This window comes from Nomascus leucogenys, chromosome 12 (genome assembly GCF_006542625.1).
Source record: "Nomascus leucogenys isolate Asia chromosome 12, Asia_NLE_v1, whole genome shotgun sequence".
NCBI lineage: Eukaryota > Metazoa > Chordata > Mammalia > Primates > Hylobatidae > Nomascus > Nomascus leucogenys.
The window spans coordinates 84,792,528-84,811,653 of NC_044392.1; the positions used below are offsets into that span (position 1 = coordinate 84,792,528).

A 19,126-nucleotide genomic window follows, 5' to 3' on the forward strand; every position below is an offset into this window, starting at 1 on the left:
TGAAACATTGTTTTAATTCTCTTTGGGCAATCTTATTTATCTTATTTTTATTTTTGAGACAGAGTCTCACTCTGTTGCCCGGGCTGGAGTGCAGTGGCACAGTCTCAGCTCACTGTAGCCTTGTTCTCTAGGGCCCAACCAATCCTTCCACCTTAGCCTCCCCAGTAGCTGGGACTACAGAAGCTCGCCACATCCAGCTAATTTTTCTTTTTTCTCTTTTTTTTTTTTTTTTTTTTTTTTTTTTTTTTTTTTTAAGGGACAGGGGTTTCGCCATGTTGCCCAGGCTGGTCTCAAACTCCTGGACTCAAATGATCCACCCACCTCGGTCTCCCAAAGTGCTGGGACTACAGGCATGAGCCACCGCGCCTGGCCTGGGCAATCTTGTTTTTTAAATAACATATTAAAAAGCCCAACAATGTAAAAGGGTTGGATCCTTAAAAGTCAAATAAACATAATGTTCATTATTAAGAAGTGCTCTTAAAAATGACTTTCGGAGTTCATAAGGAATAAGTCACACACATCATATCTTGAATACAATTCTCCATTATACATTATAGTGGAGTCTACATGAAGAAAAACAATTCATGAATAATTTAAGGTTACAAAATTAGATACTTTAAATTTCATCTCCTTTCCTTTGCCTATAGTGGAATAGCCAAGGCAAATGGCACGAAAGAGAAACGGCGTACCTGAAAACTCCAGAAACTTTATTATGAACTTTTAATAGCTTATTCATCAATTTTTTAACTAACCCTAGTTTAATAAATGCCAAGCACTTTACATGTATTAACTCAATGATTCCTGACAACAACCCTATGAAGTAGGAGTTATCATTACCTCCATATTACAGATGAGAAAACAGACACGGACATGGAGATGTTAAGTAATTTGCCCAAAGTCACACTGCTAGTAAATACTAAAACTTCAATAGCCTGGCTGACCAGAATCTATTTTAACCAACACATTTTCTTACCCATAAGACCCAATTGGATTGAGTTTGCTTTCCCTAGTGTGAAAGTTCATGAGGTACAGTGCCATAAATACAGCAGAAGAAAGAAGTGCGGAGGAGTGGGGTGAGGGGCTCAGAGACTTTCCAGTTTGTAGCAGGAATGTAACCACTAGTCTAGGGGCACTAGGCTGAAAGCTTTAGGGAGTCAGGGATGCAGAGCCTGGGCCACATTGCTGAATAAATAAATATTAAGAAGGAAAGAAAAGATATTTGCAGAATGAAAAAGCTAGGAGGAAGGGCTGCTTCCTCACCTTGACCAGAATCCTGGATTTCAAGGCTCCAGGATTGCCTGGCTACAGCACAACTGAATTAGCAACTGAAAGGAATGCAGTGAACCCATGTACTTTGATCTTGGTAAAGCAGTTGATACAGTGTCCTGTGAAATCAGGATCCTAAATCAACTAAAACTTGTGTTGTTCCAAGAACCACACAAGTTAAGCAGGCTAGAAAGAAAAACACTGGCCACATCTACTAATATGATGAAGAGAAAAGCTACAAGGAACGGAATTCAATCCGTATTCAAAAGTAACTTAGAAATTACTCACGCTGTTTTAATCAAATGTGCACATAACATTAATTTGGGAGGTGTGAAGAGGGCAAATGAGGGCAAGCCAATTGACTTAGTTAAATTAGCAGAGAGGTGAAGAAAAAACAGAAGTTCAGTTTCATTTTTGTGTCCCCTTTAATTTGCAGGGAGTGGCTATGGATGTCCAATGGGTAGTAACCACCTCTAGACCTAAAATGCCAAGACTGAACTAAGTAAGCAATAGCACGTAGACACATGTTTAAAATGTTAAGACTTCAGGTCTGAACTTCACAGAGCAGGATCGCATTATTCCATACACTATCAGTAAAGTTCCATGGGAAATAATATTCCTTTCAACAAGACTTCGTTAGGAAAACCCAGAGGAAAGAAGGGGCTCAAAGGCTGAGTTTAGGAAGTCAGATGAAAAAGTCAGTAGCATATGTATAATCTGGCCCCACTACAAATATGCCGCACAGGCAGAAGGTCATGAGAATGGTTTGCAAACACATAGCAGGACAAAGAACAGCAGAGAAGGGAGAGAGAAGCAAGCTAAAACTTGAACTAACATTATTTTTTTAAGCATAAATTATAATTTCTAATTGCTTTAATGTTGAGAAATAGCTTATCCCTTGGTAGAACTATCTGTCCTCCCAGCAAAAATTGTATTTTAAATGTTAGCAGTTGATTTAGAACTCACAAATGAGAGTAAGAGAGCTCTGAAACATTTGGAAAAAAAAAAAATGACCTATATTCAGGCTGGGTCCTAGGAAATGTAAAAGTGAGCATCATTTCATGCAGCTCCCAAGAGACTGAAGAACTGCACTATTAGCTCTGTAGCCAATATGCAGGAAGAGATTCTTGACCAGATATGGGTTTTAAGTATATCTTAGCAGGCTTGTTTATGGGAGGAAAGCATATGTTTCTAGAAAATCAAAGGCTCTGAAAGGAAAGAGGGTCACTGAATAATTAAAACTTTCTAATACGTCACCCTTACTACTCTCAATCATAATTTGTACGGTTATTTTTTAAGGTGAAGCCCTCAATATGTGAACAATGCAGGCAAGGAATACCTTCGGGTATCCGCAGAATTAATGACAATAATAACAGCAACAGCAGCTAACACCTGAGTGTTAACTATGTGCCAGGAACTGTTCTAAGCATTTTATATAAACTATCCTCACAACTAACCCTAGGAGGTAAATACTGTTATATCTTCATTTTACAGAAAGTTAAGTAACATTCCCATGTTCCCATGGCTAGAAAGGCAGAGTAAAAATCTAGGCAGTAGACTCCAGAGCTCATGCTCTCCAAGAGATTGTCACTGAAGACAGGTACAGCCCACAATAGAATCCCATATATTCCTCTGCCTTCTAAAAGAAACAGCAACAAAAAAGGAGAAATGTAGCACAGAGACATAAGGATTACAGCCACCCCACATTCTAGATTTGAACAGGAAATATATGTGAAAAACTTCAACCAAATGACAATGCTCTGAGAGATTACTGTTTAATACTTACAGAGGACAAAAAGCAAACCATAGAACCTACACAGACAGATCTTCCACAAAGTTTGATGACTAGCCCCCTCCCATGGTTTAAAAAATCATCCGTACAATGACAAACTCAAAATTAGCTTCAGCTCAGACCCTTCTCTAGAATGCCCCAATGCCCTCTAGAACCCTTCCCTCACCAGGCTGCCCTCAGAAGCACCTGCAGAGCCTTCAAAACACGCTTTCCCAGGCCCCACCCAAGATGTGAACCATTGAAATCATGGGGGTGGAGAGGTGCTCCTGGAATTTGCACATTTAGGAAACTCCCAAGTGATCCTTAGATGCAGCCTAGTTGGCGAAAGCCCATGCTACCACCAGAATTGCTGAAGGCAGAGATCAAGGCAAAATTATTTCCCTTCTCAAGAAACTTCAGTGGAATAGCCTTTATTCAAAGGCAACCAAGTGAAGTCTAAATTCCTCAGCAGGACACGCTAGGCCCTCTGTAATCTGTCCCAAACTACTTCTCTGGCTTCCTTTCCTCCTCCATCCCTCACTCCATCCCAGCAGCATTCCCCAAACACATTCTATACTTCTACATCTCCATGCTTTGCTGCTCCAACATTCCCTCAGCTTTCCCATCAGTTCTCTACCTGTCACCATCTTTGTCATCCTTCAAGGCCCTATTCAAGGTATTTTTCCTTGTGAGACCTCCTCTGATCTTTCCAGTCAAAATCAGTCTCTCCTTCTGAGCAAATGTCCAAAAAATGTAGCTCTCACAAGAATTACAACACATACTGCAAACTGTGCTGAATTATACTAAACTGTTTACATGCAGGTCTTCTCTTCAAAGCAGGGGCATATCCTACTCATCTTTCATACTGTGGATGAGAAAGAGACCTAGGTCAAAGTTTAGCTCCCTCTGCTAGTTACTAGCAGTGTATCCTTGAGTGGGTTATTTAAACACACTGAGCCTCAGTTTTGTAATCTTTGAAATGGAACACCAATGACACCAACCTTCATGGCTGATATAAGTATAAAACAGAAAAGTGGCCCACGGTGGACCACCTGAAATGCACTAACATGATAGCCGTTAATATTTAGTGCTAACTTTTGTTTCCCATCCCACTAGAGTGCATTGCAGACAAAGTAAATGCTCAAAAAGCATTTGCTTTTACTCAAAAAAAGCATTTGCTTTCAAAGTAATGATAAATGTTAAGTGATTTCTTAAAGTCCTTTCTCCTGACCCAATTTTGTTCTGTTATAAAGAACATCTCATAATATTTCTATTCCTATTCTATTTGTACTCCCCTTTCTTTCCTTCAAAAATTAATGTTCAAAATTCTAATGAACAAGCCCTGTCAGTGTCCCTCCTACTCTAGCTTGGCTGTTTGCTTTGAACTACAGTAACTGCCTGCAGCCACAGTGTCGCTGCCCAGAGAATTGCCTGCTTCACCCTTGCAACAAATAGCACTTTGTAGGCAAACTGGAAGAGAGCCCAAATTAGGAGGGGGGAAAACCAAGGAAAAGGAATTTGGGCCAAAAACTGAGTTGACACCCACACTATCATTCACACTAGAATACAGGTAAGGAGAGAACAGGAAAGAAAAGGGGTTCAGATCAACACAAACCTTCCCCAACCACCTACCTCACCACCCACCATGGAAAATGCATTCCAAGACTCACAAAGGACTTGCTGGTCAGCTCACTGCCTGACACACATGGCTATTGTTGTGAATAAAATACTGTCAGATATAATAGCTTCTTATCCTCACCAAACCAATCCTATTGCCGTTACTGTCCCCTCCCCCATTTACAGGAGATGAAACCTAAGGTCACACAAGTCCACAGAAGAGACTGCTGGAACTAGAACTCAAGTCTTTTAAGCTCCAAATCCTAGGTCCTTCCCACTGCCTCCGTATAGGTTGCAAAAAGCAATTTAAAAAGTGCTCTCAGGCCGGGCGCGGTGGCTCACGCTTGTAATCCCAGCACTTTAGGAGGCCGAGGCGGGCGGATCACAAGGTCAGGAGATCGAGACCACGGTGAAACCCCGTCTCTACTAAAAATACAAAAAAAATTAGCCGGGCGTGGTGGCGGGCGCCTGTAGTCCCAGCTACTCAGGAGGCTGAGGCAGGAGAATGGTGTGAACCCGGGAGGCGGAGCTTGCAGTGAGCCGAGATTGCGCCACTGCACTCCAGCCTGGGCGACAGGGCGAGACTCCGTCTCAAAAAAAAAAAAAAAAAGTGCTCTCAGAAGCTCACCAAATCTACCAGTTGTAAAGGTAAAGGTAAAACGAGATGGGTTTTGTGCTGTTAAAAACGATTCTGGTGCCAAGGATGCGGGTTGTCACAGCCACAAGGCTCCAACTACAGCCTTTGTAATGATCAGTCCAGCGTTTTAGTATGGTGTTCCAGGAAGATCCTTTAGTCAGGTTTCTGTTCCTAGATGGAAACTGTCTCCATGATTTCATTTGTTCATTTGGTTTGGGGAGGGAGTATCAGGGAAGGAATATAATTTTATTTCTTTTTTCAACCAAACTCTGATGCTGACTTTAAGACTGAGGTAATGTGGAAGGCAAAAGAAGTTTCTAAAGCAAATTTGTGTTCGTCATTGTTGTGAGAGAGTTCAAGGGGCAATGGAGCAGTCCTAAAAAGCACAGATCCTGAAGCCATGGCAGCTTGGATTCAAATCACAGTTCTGCCACTTCCTGTAATGACCTTGGCTGCTCATGGTGATTGGGAGGAGCAGCCAGGCTAGAGAACCCAGCCTTGGTTTCCTCTGCTACAAAATGGGGCTGTTGTCAGAAGTAAATGAGCTAATATATGTAAAGTGCTGCAAACAGTGCCTGGCACATGGTGAAGTGTTTCCTAGTCTTATTTCCAGATTCGTCACTAGGACTGGATTCTTTTTTAAGTGTATTTTATAAGGTTAAAGAAGACTTCTTGTACAACTTGTTAATGCATAATGCCCCAAATAAGCACAAAGATTATTTACAAGTTTCACTTCCTGATAGGATCTTCCAGGATTTCCATCTGTAGAGTAGAGTCCCTAGAAGGCTGAGCAGTGGAATTTGAAGAATTTTTCTTCTTCCCAACAGTGCAAGAAAACCTGAACCCATTCTCTCAATACTACAAATGGTTTCCATAAGGGGGAAAAGAAATCCATAAAGATCCTTACTGCATTAAGGTAACAAATAGAAGGCAACATTTTAAAATGAATTTATTCTAAAAAGCAACCAAAATATTAGAAATTTAAAGTTATTCCAGTCTAGAAAGACATAGTTCAGATCACACAGGGATGATAGTCCTAGGACTGGAATAAAACCTGCAGATGGATCAAAAGACGTTGTTCCCCGCCCCCCCAGAAAATGCTGAAATTCCAGAAACAAGGTACTATATACTCAGGATGATTAAGAGCAAAATGCTTTTAAAAATCTTCTCAGACTAGGATTCTGCTAGCAGCAGAAATCTGTTCAAATATTACTCTCTTCTCTTTCAAAGAGGGTGTATATACAACAAATTACACAAACAATGTTAGATTTTCCCCCAGAAAAGCAAATAAAACTAAAGACAGGAGCACTATTGGGGTCACAGTAAAGGTCTGAGGTCCTGTCCTGCACCAGGATACCCAGATGGTGGAGAGGGGCTAAAACCCACTAGACAATATCCTCCCGGCAGTGTGCCCTGACAGGGCAGACGCAGCCCTGCTGACACTGCTTCACACAAAGGGACCCTGGAGGCTGGCCCTTCAACAGCAAAACAAGCTGGTGTTCCAAACCATCTTTTTCCTAGGGACTGCTGTGTATATCCCCTCAACGTCGTCGTTTGGGTGGGGGAAAAAAACGATGCTTTGTACTCTAACATAGCCAACTTTCCCCTATGCAAATGTTTTCCAGCATTCTTGGTTTATTTTTTGCTATCAGCTGTTCTCTGGACCCCTCTTCTTTATCTCACTCCCTAGTCTTCTTTCTGACATAAACTCTTTCCCTTCCTTTTCATTCCAATTCCCCTTTTGGAGAAGCCACCGTATACATTAACATGATACACTAGGAATTGCAAAATAATAGCACTCTTTACCCCCCAACAACATAGACTCTGCACTATTTCTAAATATTGACATTTTTTCTTTCTTTCTCTTTCTTCCCCATTTACCCCAAATCAATTTTAAGATATGAACAAATCTTCCCGTATCTCCTGGGGTAGATGATCTCTTTACTCAACTCCAAGTGGCTCTTACCCTTCCTTCTCTTTGCGTGTCCCACCTGTCCTCTCCTCTTTTATATTCATACTCTACCTATTTCTCCCTAAACCTATTCCTCCCCAGGCCAGACAACCTGTTCAAATGCAACCACTCCAGATGTAATACGCCACATTTAAAGGTCAGAAATTGTTATCATTAAAAGTACGGGGCTTGGGGTTTGCTTTGCTCTGCTTTGTGTCTGGGGTTGGGAGAGAAAAGAATGAAATCAAGTTTCAATTTATGTCAATTTAAATTAATGTTTAAAAGTGTATTGTGGGCCAGGCGTGGTGGCTCATGCCTATAATCCCAGCACTTTGGGAGGCTGAGGCAGGCGGATCACATGAGGTCAGGAGTTCGAGACCAGCCTGGCCAACATGGTGAAACCCCCGCTCTCCTAAAAATACAAAAATTAGCTGGGTGTGGTGGTGCGCACCTGTAATCCCAGCTACTCAGGAGGCTGAGGTAGGAAAATTGCTTGAACCCGGGAGGCAGAGGTTGCAGCAAGCCAAGATCACAGCACTGCACTCCAGCCTGGGCCACAGAGTGAGACTCCATCTCAAAAAAAAAAAACAAGTGTATTGTGCTTTTTTTTTTTTTTTTTTTTTTTTTTTGAGACGGAGTCTCGCCCTTTAACCCAGGCTGGAGTGCAGTGGCACAATCTTGGCTCACTGCAGGCTCCAACCCCCGGGGTTCACGCCATTCTCCTGCCTCAGCCTCCTGCGTAGCTGGGACTACAGGCGCCCACCACCTCACCCGGCTAATTTTTTGTATTTTTAGTAGAGACGGGGTTTCACCGTGTTAGCCAGGATGGTCTCGATCTCCTGACCTCGTGATCCGCCCGCCTCGGCCTCCCAAAGTGCTGGGATTACAGGCGTGAGCCACCGCGCCCGGCCGTATTGTGCTTTTTATTCAAACCCTATGCTTCCATTTATCTGGCCACTAAAGGGCTATCTCTAAGGGCCTAAAGAGGCTGTTTCCAGCCCACAAAGCTATTTTGTTTGGTTACAGGAAGTTCTAAAATGTTGAATTAGCCAATCTTTCAAATCAGATTTTACACAATAATCCAGATTTCTGGCTTACAGTGAAAAATCAGAAGAACTGGCAACACCGGCCCACATTCCCACGTGGCAACAACGCACTGCTCAACAGACCCACTTCTGACGGGCCTCCCACTCCTGATGACCCCACCCTGAGGGCGAGTGCCTGCTGCCACAAATCATCTCTGAGGCACACTATTTGCTCAAGACCCCCAAGCTACTGCTAGTATCCAACTCTGATTAGCACAGAAATTACAGATCTAATTTCTGCTTGGTACAGAACTTAGCAGGTGTAAATAAGTTACAAGGAAAAGAATTTAGAACAGGTGAAAGATAAACTATTTTGGAATCGAAAAATATCTTGAGAGCTAAGTTAAAGAACAAGTGCATCTCTCTCTCTCTCTGAGCGTGTGTGTTTGTAGGAAGGGGGTGTTTTGTGCAAGATGTATGAAACTGCAGCCCAGTTCCCAATTTGTACTTTATTACTGGCTAAATGTTAAGATAAATAATTCAATAGTTAAAGTAAAACTTGAACAGAATAAATTCACTCCAGCAAAGAGATTATACTTGAGTATAATGAAGTATAATTTTCTTGTATTTAAAAAATAAAGGCACGAATGAAACAGCCTATGAATATGATGTAGCTATATGGATATTTATTCATTCATTTGCTTTGAGGATATAGATTTTTTTATTGAATATATTTATGGCATTTATTCAGCAAACATTTGTTATAGCAGTTTTTTCAGCTAAGACATAACACCTTAGCAAATATTAGACATATCTTTACATGATATGTTTACGTACAGTAGTTATTGTGGCTGAGATCTAACCAGGAGGAGGGTGCTTAAGATGTACTTTACAAGTGGCATTCCATCACCAATATGGGTGACAAAAGAGAACAGGGCTAGAGAAAACACCAGAATAATTAAGTGATTTAAAGTTATCCTCTCAATTCCAGGATAAATTTTCATTCAAGTAGTTTTACCAGTAGGCTGATACTTCTAAGACCAACTTGGGGTGACAAGAGCATTGGCCTGGAAGCCTAAACGCCGGGATGCCACTACGGCTCTGCTCTTCAAACACGCAGCACGAACCAGAGGAGTTATCAGGCACCTTCACACCTCAAAACCTCATTCTTTTTCATGTAACAGAAATATCACTAGGTATTATAAGATAAATACAAAGAAATGTGCAGAAATGAGAAAGGGTACAGTAGATAAGAGAATAGGTATATATTATAAAATATTAAAAAGTCTGGTTTAAAATATAAAAGTCTGGTATAAAATGAGTCTGGTTTCAAATTCCACCTCCGCCACTTCTATGTGACATTGTTGCAAATTATATAACCTCTCCAGCCTTACGACCTCATCTGTAGAGTGGGAATAAGTCTATCTTTCACCAAGAATTGTTTTGAGGATTATATGAGAATGCATGTAAATTCCAGGGCATAGGTTTGGACAATCAATAAGTGCCTAATAGCTGTTACTATTAATAACTTTAGGTGTTCCATACATTGTCCAAGTACTTCTTAACCAGCTAAGTTAAATACGAAAAGAAAAAAGCAGCCATATCTGAGAATACACTGATTTTAAAAGCCTACTCAGTAGAGTGCCATTGCAAGCATCACGGGGACCATTTTTCCAAGCATTTTAATTTTCTAATATTTCTTAAAATTGGGTTGTAAGCAATCAGTGAAGAGAATTTTGACTGACGGCATTTAATACCCAATCTGAAGAGTTCTGTCCTGTCTCTATAGCATGAGAGATTTTGAGACACAGCTTTCTGGCAGCCAGTGACCATCAGAGAAAAAGGTGTTTTCTTGTACATCTTTTCTTCTCCTTGTTCTGTAGAACTCATTGCAGTGCTGGCTATCTGTTGATGCTAAGATGTAGCAACTGGATTTATGCGTTGTTGGGAAGTGAAGCTTTCTCTGGCAATGTTCCTATTACCAGCAAGCATAAGAGGAAAGAAAAAAATGTTTTAAGGAAAAAAAATGCTTGTAATGGAATCTAACACCATATTTATGAGCGTTCCCCAAAAGGAGGTGTCAAGGGGTAGACACAGACATCTTGAAAACCTCAGAGGAGTGGTAGTTCCTAGACTTTTGATTTCACAGGCCAGTAAAATGTCAAAAGAAAGACTATCACAAAATTGCCAGCTTAAAACTGGATCTAGAAATGACACCAAAAAAGCATCACCATCCTTTCATAAAATGAAAAAACAAGCCAACCCTCCAGTAGGAAGGACAACCCAAGATTAAACAAAACAAAAACAAAAACAAAACAAAACAAAAACCAGACTCTTGTAATTGAATAAACTTAGCACTAAAGTTGAAACAGAAAAGTTTGTTGCATTGTCTTTACTCTTCTCATTTTTTCATGGGCTGGTGAAACTGTCATCAGGGACCCACTCTGGAAATGACTGCTCAAGGATGGACTGGGAGTCGGTCCCATCATCCATCCAGCCCAGGATGCACTATCTCATGGAGGCACCAAGGGCCATGGTGGACCATGTGCTGCTCGGGTCACTATACCTTCCAAGAAGACTGACATATCCTTAAAGCTTCTCTTTTGTCTTAATAACCAATGATGGGCTTGCTGGCCACAAATGTTTCAAACCCATTTGAAGGTGTCTTCAGTCAGTACCCAGCCTTCGTGCACAACTACTAAGATGGTGGTTCTGAGCTGAGCTGCCCATTAGAATTACTTGGAGGCAGGGAGGGCTCTTTTCAAAACTAAACGCCATATCCAGAGATTCTGATTCAATAGGCATGGAGAAGGATCTGAATATATGTATTTAAAAAATATTCCCCAGACTGATTCTGATGCCAGCCAGGGTTAAGAAAAACCATATTTTTTGGCATTTATCCTGAATTTATATCTTGTAAAGTTTTAAGGTATACCTCTTCATTCATTTCTCTGGGTGACAAATACTAATAGAGGGCCTGCCATGTGCAAGGCACTAGAAAATCAGCAGAGAACAAGAGAGATAAATCCCTACCCTCACCACACTGAAAGAGTAGCGGAGCATGAAGACAAGGAGGCAATTAAAATAGCACACTCGGGCTTATTAGAATAAAGTGAACCATCAAGGCTGCCTACGGCCCTATCCTTGTGATTTCACAGGCCTCCATGCCATCTCCTCTCAGATGACTCTTTCCAGGTGCTAGAAATCCTAATATTTTTATCAGAGAAACAGATGAGCAAGGACCCTGTCCTCATGAAGCTTACATTCTAGCAGCAATGTCCAAACATTCTAGGTATCGTTACAATGGTCATTCCAGCTCTAGTGTCTTTCTGAAGGTTAAGTGCCCACGACTTTGGGGGAAAAAACACAGTCAGTAAAAACTCAATTAAGACTATATTTTCTGGGGTTTTTTTTCCCAAAATCTTTTTTTTTTTTTTTTTTGAGACAGAGTCTCACTCTGTTGCCCAGGCTAGAGTGCAATGGCGCGATCTCAGCTCACTGCAAACTCCGCCTCCCGAGTTCAACTGATTCTCCTACCTCAACTTCCCGAGTAGCTGGGATTGCAGGCACCACCACCACATCTGGCTAATTTTGTTATTTTTAGTAGAGACAGGGTTTCACCATGTTGGCCAGGCTGGTCTCGAATTCCTGACCTTAGGTGATCTGCCCACTTCGGCCTCCCAAACTGCTGGGATTACAGGCCTGAGCTACCATGCCCAGCCCCAAAATCTTTTTGATGAAGCCTAGCATTTCGTGGTTTTTGTTTTTCTGCAACAGCAAGTCAGGACAACAACACGAAGGTATTTTCAGAGCCCTTCCCTGAGTTTATCCAACAAAACACCATCCTATGAAAATTCTGTAATTTCCCCTTAATACCCAACCGCCTATTTGCCCACAAGAAACTCACCTGCAAATCTTCTGATGACTAATACATCCTAGTGTGGTTTCCCTGGAGCAAATCCCCAGTGGTTAGACATTTCATAATCCAGAAAAGCTGTCATCTGCAAACCTAGAAATTCCACTGTGTGCTCCTTCTTTTAGATCAATTATGTAAATAAGACCCGAGGGACCCCACTGTTTACACACCTCTAAGCAGAGAAGAAATCCTGATCCTTAGCCTTTATTGTGGTCTTTAAGGCAGATAGATTCTAATGCCTACTCTGTCACTACATGTGTAAACTTACGCTAATCACATCACCTCCCTATGCCTGGATACACTCAACTATAAAATTTAAGGGTAGCCGGGCACGGTGGCTCACGCCTGTAATCCCAGCACTCTGGGAGGCCAAGGCGGGCGGATCATGAGGTCAGGAGATTGAGATCACGGTGAAACCCCGTCTCTACTAAAAATGCAAAAAATTAGCTGGGCGCAGTGGCGGGCAGCTGTAGTCCCAGCTACTCGGGAGGCTGAGGCAGGAGAATGGCGTGAACCCAGGAGGTGGAGCTTGCAGTGAGCCGAGATAGTGCCACTGCACTCCAGCCTGGGCGACAGAGCGAGACTCCATCTAAAAAAATAAAATAAAATGAAATAAAATGTAAGGGTTGATCCCTTCCAGCTATAATATTCTTCTATTCAAAATGACACAACTGCATCCTTAATTCTAAGACTTCAACTTCGACAGAGCCTTTGAAAATATAAAAGGACAGCAACACTTTTCCCCTCAAGAAATTTCAAATATTCAGAAGGCAGCCCTTCTTTTCACTGGAATATCCTTCATCTCCAGAGGATATAAAGAGGTTTCCCATGTGGACTGGCAGAGAAGGGAAACCAAGTAGACTGCACCATCTGGACAGCCAACACACTAACAAAGGATTGGGGCACAATGGACATTCATCACAAAGAGGTCACACACATTTGGCCATCAGATTTGAAATTTTCCTCTAGCTCTCCTTCAACACTGTGAGATAGCTATCACCCAAATCAAGTAATTTATTAAATCTAGTTCACTGGATAGATCTAGAGTATTTGGAGAACTTGGCACTAAGGTACCTGGGATTTCTTACCTGCCAGCTTCAGAAGACATCTGGGAATGGTAATTTCCTAATGTCTTTGCAGTGAAGACTGTAAAATTCAAGTTAAGTATGAACTTACATCAATGACAAGTTAAAGCCAAGCTCTGAGAAAAAGGTTTGTTTCTAAACCTCAATCCTCTCTCCTTCCCTAAATATAAGGCTGTCACTAAGTATTTGAGGCATATTAGCAAAAAAGAAAACAAAGCTTAGCCTGAGTGGGAACCAAGTCCATAGTTGATTTTTGCCAGTTATCCTACCTTCTCACAAATTTCAGAAGCAACTCTAACTCTGCAAGCTTCAGATTTGCAAAAAACATTAGAAACTCTCTTCCAGATACATAAACAGAACTACAAAGACCCAGAGGAAGGAATTCAGATTTCAGAAGCTTGCAACAGACTCGAACAATTTCAAAATGGTACCCCAGATACAAACATTTCAAGAGCTAAATGCCATGTGGCTTGGCATTTAGATTTCTCAGAAGCCCCCAAAATAAGGGCTAATTAGCCCTAGAACTCACCTCCATCACTCAGTGATCCCAGCTCTCACATAGGACCAACAGTGCCCCCCAAACTACTGAGTTTTACATAGTATTGACTACAGTTTTCAACAAAGTCATCCTCCATTCCTCTCTGATATAATTAGAAGACATAAATTCAAACATGTCAAAGGCTAGAAGACTGGATCAAAATAAATAGGATAACATTGAGAAGGAACGACAACAACAACAAAAACTTCTCCAAAAAAATCTGCACATGAAATACAGGATGCAGCAGCTCACAGAGCAAATATCTGGGGGTTTTGACTATCCAAAACATGATTATCTAATAAAGAAGTTTGTGCTTGGCACTGCCTAAGAAAATCATAGGCAGTTGTAAGCTTAAGGTGCAGTAAGTAGACATTTATGCTTAGGTCTCAGCAAACAGCTGTCTTACTGTACTCTCTGTTGGCCAGATCACATCTCAATTACATATTCAATTCCAGATTCTCCATGTGAGATGCTGATAAACTGAGAAGACATCAAGAAACCACATCCCAATAAAAGACTGTGAAAAGAATTGGGACTAGTTTGCATTAGGAAAGTCAACTGGGGGTTGACAAGGGGACATCATGTTGTCCCCTGACAAGGGGACATCATATTGTCTTGGTGCATTCAAAGAGAGTAGGCAGCTCCAAAAGACTAAAATCATTGGAAAAAAAAATTCAAGGAGACAGTCTTCAGCTCAAGTAATAACACAACAAACAGTCCAAAGGTGTAACAACTTGTCTTCAGGAGAAGTTCACGGTTCCTGGGGTTAAAGAAAGGTTACCCAGAAAGAGTAAGAATTTACTAAAATAAATAAATTGGATAAGGCCCCTCTAAAATGCCAATTCTGATTCTGTGATCCCCAACTTACTCCACTATCATACTGTGCTTGTCTGCTATGATTTCCCTCCAAACTGCCCCTTTCGTTCAATAAGGATTTGCCCAGACCCTAATCACATCAGATCTGAGCACAAAAGTCTCCTACACCAGCTTCCTAAGCTCAGTGTTATTATTCCTCCCAAGTCAAGAACCACCTCCCTTCAAGACCTATTCTCAGATCTAAGGACAGGGTTTCCACCTCCCTTCAAGACCTATTCTGAGATCTAAGGGCAGGCACTATCGCCATTTCGGACAGGATCATTCTTTGTTTAGGAGGAAGGGGGTTGACGTCCTGTGCACAGTAGGATGCTTATGTAGCATCTCTGTCCTCTAGCCACTAGATGACAGCAGCACCTGCCGCCTAGCTATGATAACCATAAATGTCTCCGACCTTCCTCAATGTCTGCTGAGAAGCAAAATTGCCTACTTCTGAGAGCCACTGGTCTTGAGGCAAATGATTAACACCACTGACTTGTGGTTAAGTTTTTCACTAACTAGGTTCCCTCTACCCTCCTTTATTAGTCATATATTCTGTTCTACATCCCTGACCACTGTCAAAAGTCAATTCAGATTTCCACTCCTCCCTCAGCACACTTCATACACTTTTATCTGGTTCCACACACCCTGGATTCTTAGACAACTATTACTGTCTGCTTCTGCTGGCATCCTCATGTGTGCCTGTCTTCTCTGCTCTCTGTGATTACTACGAGAATCCTCTCCTGCCTTGTTAAGATCCCACAGCACCCACTCCAGTTCTATGCTTCCTGCTGGCACTCAACAAATATTAACTGGTGTTTCTTAGAATGTCAAACACCAGCTCCAATTAAAAATAACTGAAATCTCTTACAAGCTACCACTTCAACAACATAATAATTATGATTACAAAGTTTTGACAAACTTTTGACTTTAATAGCTATTTTGTCTACAGTACTGAGAACAGAATCAAGTCTAATTTCCAAACTATAGCTACCAAAACAATTTAACTACTTGGACATGACAAACACATCAAAATTTTCTAAAACTAATTTTTAAAGACGCTGCATAATATAAAAATTAAGGGAAAAGGGGGCCTAGATTTTTTCTTTTTTTTTCTTTCCATTAAACTTTAGCGATTTTGAGAAAAAAAAAAAGGGCCAAGTTTTGACCACGTTTTTTAAATGCTGGAAAACACAGCAGGGAGAAAATGATATGAATATGGCTCAATACTTCAACTGTTGCATCATATGCTACTCCACATGGTAATGGAAGGCTGGGTCATCTAAGGACAGTTTCTTCTCCAACCTTCTAATCTGTTAGGTTTTAATCAACACGCACACATACACCCTCAATAAAAACGAGACAAATCTAACATAGTGTTCAAATATATAAATAAACTGTGCCAATTCAAGATTTTGGAATTTTTCCCTGGCTCCACAGATTACCTAATCATTTTATGGGGGGGCTCCATAAGTAACCTACAGAGACCAAACACCTCAAATCAACTTTTCGTGACCCCTGTTTTAACCACCTAATTTTCATCTCAGATTCTTCCCCATCTTGCACTCGGATTTTAACAGGGATTTAGTTAGTTGGTGTCAAGACAGATGAAGCAAGAACCCCAACTCTCAACTAGCTGACAGTAGGTGTTTGGTCACTATTTTTGGACTGTAAAAATAAATGCTGCCTGAAGACCCCATTTACGGGATATGGTGCAGGGTTCTTCCCACAGGTCTGTAAGAAGCAGAGGCCCCAGATGCTATGGCGAGGAAGGTCTGATCACTCTCATTCTTGGCACTGGGAGGAGCCCCTTGGTTGTTTATAAAGTAGACAGCTCTCATCATTACTGCAAACGGGGATTCCCTGCCTGTCCAGACTCTTCCAAAGTCCGGTACAAACCACGTAATAGGTGCTCAATAAACGCTGCCTGTACGGAATTTTACTATCAAAGCTGCCAAGGAAAGTTTCCAGAAGTCAGCTCTTTAGTCCTGCCTTCCAAAATATGTCCTCAGAGTTTTCTTTGTCCAACAAAAAATATTTTTCAAGATCCAAGAGCAGGAAATCTGCGAGGCAACGAGGAGCCAAATGTAAGCCAAGCGGCTCCGGCTGGGCCCCACATTCTGCTAGGACTCCCCAGTACCTATTCCCCATCTCTCCGCCTACATCCTGAGTGCGCCCTCCCTCTCATCTCGGCTGTTTCTTTCCCACAACCCTACCTCTATACTTTCGGCCACACACACCCCAACTGCGTGCTCCTGGGACCTCACAGCCCACCTCTCCCTCTGCAGCAAGGACCTACCTCTCTTCCCCTCGACCTGCAGCAGTTCTTCTTCACTGCAGCTGGCTTTTTAAGAAATCAAAAAATCTCATTTATCTGCAAGGGATACCCCCTAGTAAAGGGAGACGGAAAGGAGAAGGCCCCTATCAACCCTCCAGTAACCGGAGGTGCTGGTCCTCCCGGCAACCACTCCCAATTCTCCTCCTTTTCAAGCCCCTGGACAGGATTTGAGCAGAAGTCCCGCTCCCAAGAGCCCACGCCTCCAAACAAGCTAGAAGCGGATTATACCGGTACCCAACCCGGAGATGGCCCGCGGCCGGCTGGGTGCACCTGCGGGTCCCCAGCTCCCTCCCACAGGCGCGGGGGGCGGGGCGCGGGCCTTCACCTCCCCGCCCCCGCCCGCCGGGCTCCCAGCGCAGCCCACCTGGCACGGGAAGGAAGCGGAGGGGAGGCGATTCTGGAGAAGTTAAAGGGCTCACCTTACGGACACCGGGCCAGCAAGGCCAGACACCAAACACCCACCTCCGGGAGGAACCAGCGGAGCCGAAACCGGCTCTCCCCGCCTTTCCGATAGGGCGGAGGGAGGCGAGAGATGGGAGCGCGCGCGAGGGGTCCAGGAGCCTGGCAGCCGCACTCCCCTCCCGCAGGGCCGGCCGCCCGGGGCCCAAGCGGCCGACGCTCAGACTGCAGAAAGCGGAACAATCTCCCAGGCCCTGGCGGCAGCAAACGGAAGCCCACTCCGCTCGCCGCCACCTCCTCCCGACCCCCGGACGTCCCCGAATGAGTTCCCGGTCGCAACCGCACCTCGGGCCGCGGCGCCTGCGCCAGGGTTGCGCGCTTCGGCTCGGCGCGGCTCCACCTGCGCGTCGCCTTCCCTCGCAGCCCCCGGCCCCTGCCGGGAGAGGTGCGCACCAACCTTCGGGGGCAGCTCGGCCGCCGAGCCACGGCTTATGCTGAGGCCGGAGGTGGCGGCATCACCCGCGGCGGGCGGCGGCTGCACCGGGACGCGCCGGGGCGGCGAAGGCGCGCTGCGCCCTGGACCCTGCTCCCGCGGCGCCGCCCGCGGCTGCCACCTCGAAGCGCGGCGGAGGAGCCGGGGCACCACGGGCGGCGGCAGCGGCAGCAGCGGCGACGAGAGCAGCAGCACATGACTCTGTAACGAGGGGAATTAGACAAAGCGTAACATGGACTCCGGGCCCGTGCAGGCGCTGCAGCTCTGGGACCAACCGCAGCCGGCGAGCGCCGCGACTGGCCCGGCCGCAGCCAATGGGGCGGGCCCGGGCCTCCATGTGATTGCGAGCACTTTTCTCCAGTCGCCCTGCAGTGCCTGACCAGACTGGGTCTGCGTGGCGAGGGAGGGGGCCTGGGGTTGGAGACTGGCGGCGAGCGATTGCTAGATGCCGAGCATGTGCTTGGGAGGGAAAGAACGGCAGCCTCATAACCATCGCCGTAATGCTCTCTCAAGCGTCCACCTGGGCAGGGCTCGGTGCCGGGCAGGCGCAGCTGCCATGTAGCTGCGAGGCATGGTCAGGAACCTTCACCCGTCCTGGGCGAAGGAGTCTGTCTCGTCGACTAAAACTCTGATATTAAGACTGGGCGCTGTGGGTGCGGAGTTGAACTACGTTAAAAAGTCACTTAAGCACCTTCCAGCTCTAAGGAGAAAGTACTTATCTGAGCTTTGGGGCACACACAACTACTTCTTGGCATGGAGAGTTTCTCAGCTTCATGTGTTCCGTCTGCTATTGAAGCTGTATTGGAAAGTCGGTTCTTGTTTTTTATCTGAGTCCGCCCCTTTCATCCCATTCTTTTCTTCAAAAATATGTTACATCTGAAAGAGACAGATGAAAAGATTCTTCTATGCTAAGAGGGTTTTGCAGCCCGATAGTGTCACTGTTTTTTGTTGTTGCTGTAGGATCAGGGTTCATTTGCAGTCTTTTTTGTGGGTGAGCAGAGGCAGGGGCCAATAAATAAATTAAGGCGGGCTATTTGGAGTTATTTGCTTGTAACAAAATACGTGGTTCAACCCAGTGCTTTAGTATCTTCTTTTATCTGAATCCATGTGTTTCTGTAAACCATGGGAAGTCTAATCTGTCTTCTACCAATATCTCTCCATGTCAGCAAATGTTCAATCAACGTTTACCCAGCATCTAAATATTCTTAATAAGCATGCTGCACAAATGTTACAGGTAC

The 19,126-nt window shown here is 43.8% G+C and overlaps 1 protein-coding gene across 3 annotated transcripts in view; it reads right to left on the reverse strand.

The window, feature by feature from the left end:
- Window positions 1-18,124, reverse strand: part of LRRC8D (leucine rich repeat containing 8 VRAC subunit D) — a 116,770-nt gene extending 98,646 nt beyond the window's left edge. The window contains exon 1 of one of the 3 annotated variants that reach the window (XM_030825068.1): window positions 17,853-18,124. The gene's annotated coding sequence lies outside the window, so the exon portion shown is untranslated. Of the gene's footprint in view, window positions 1-17,740; window positions 17,823-17,852 lie in introns of those variants that run through there. The other 2 variants (XM_030825070.1, XM_030825069.1) reach the window with 2 other exon arrangements.
- Between the last annotated feature and the right edge of the window lie 1,002 nt (window positions 18,125-19,126).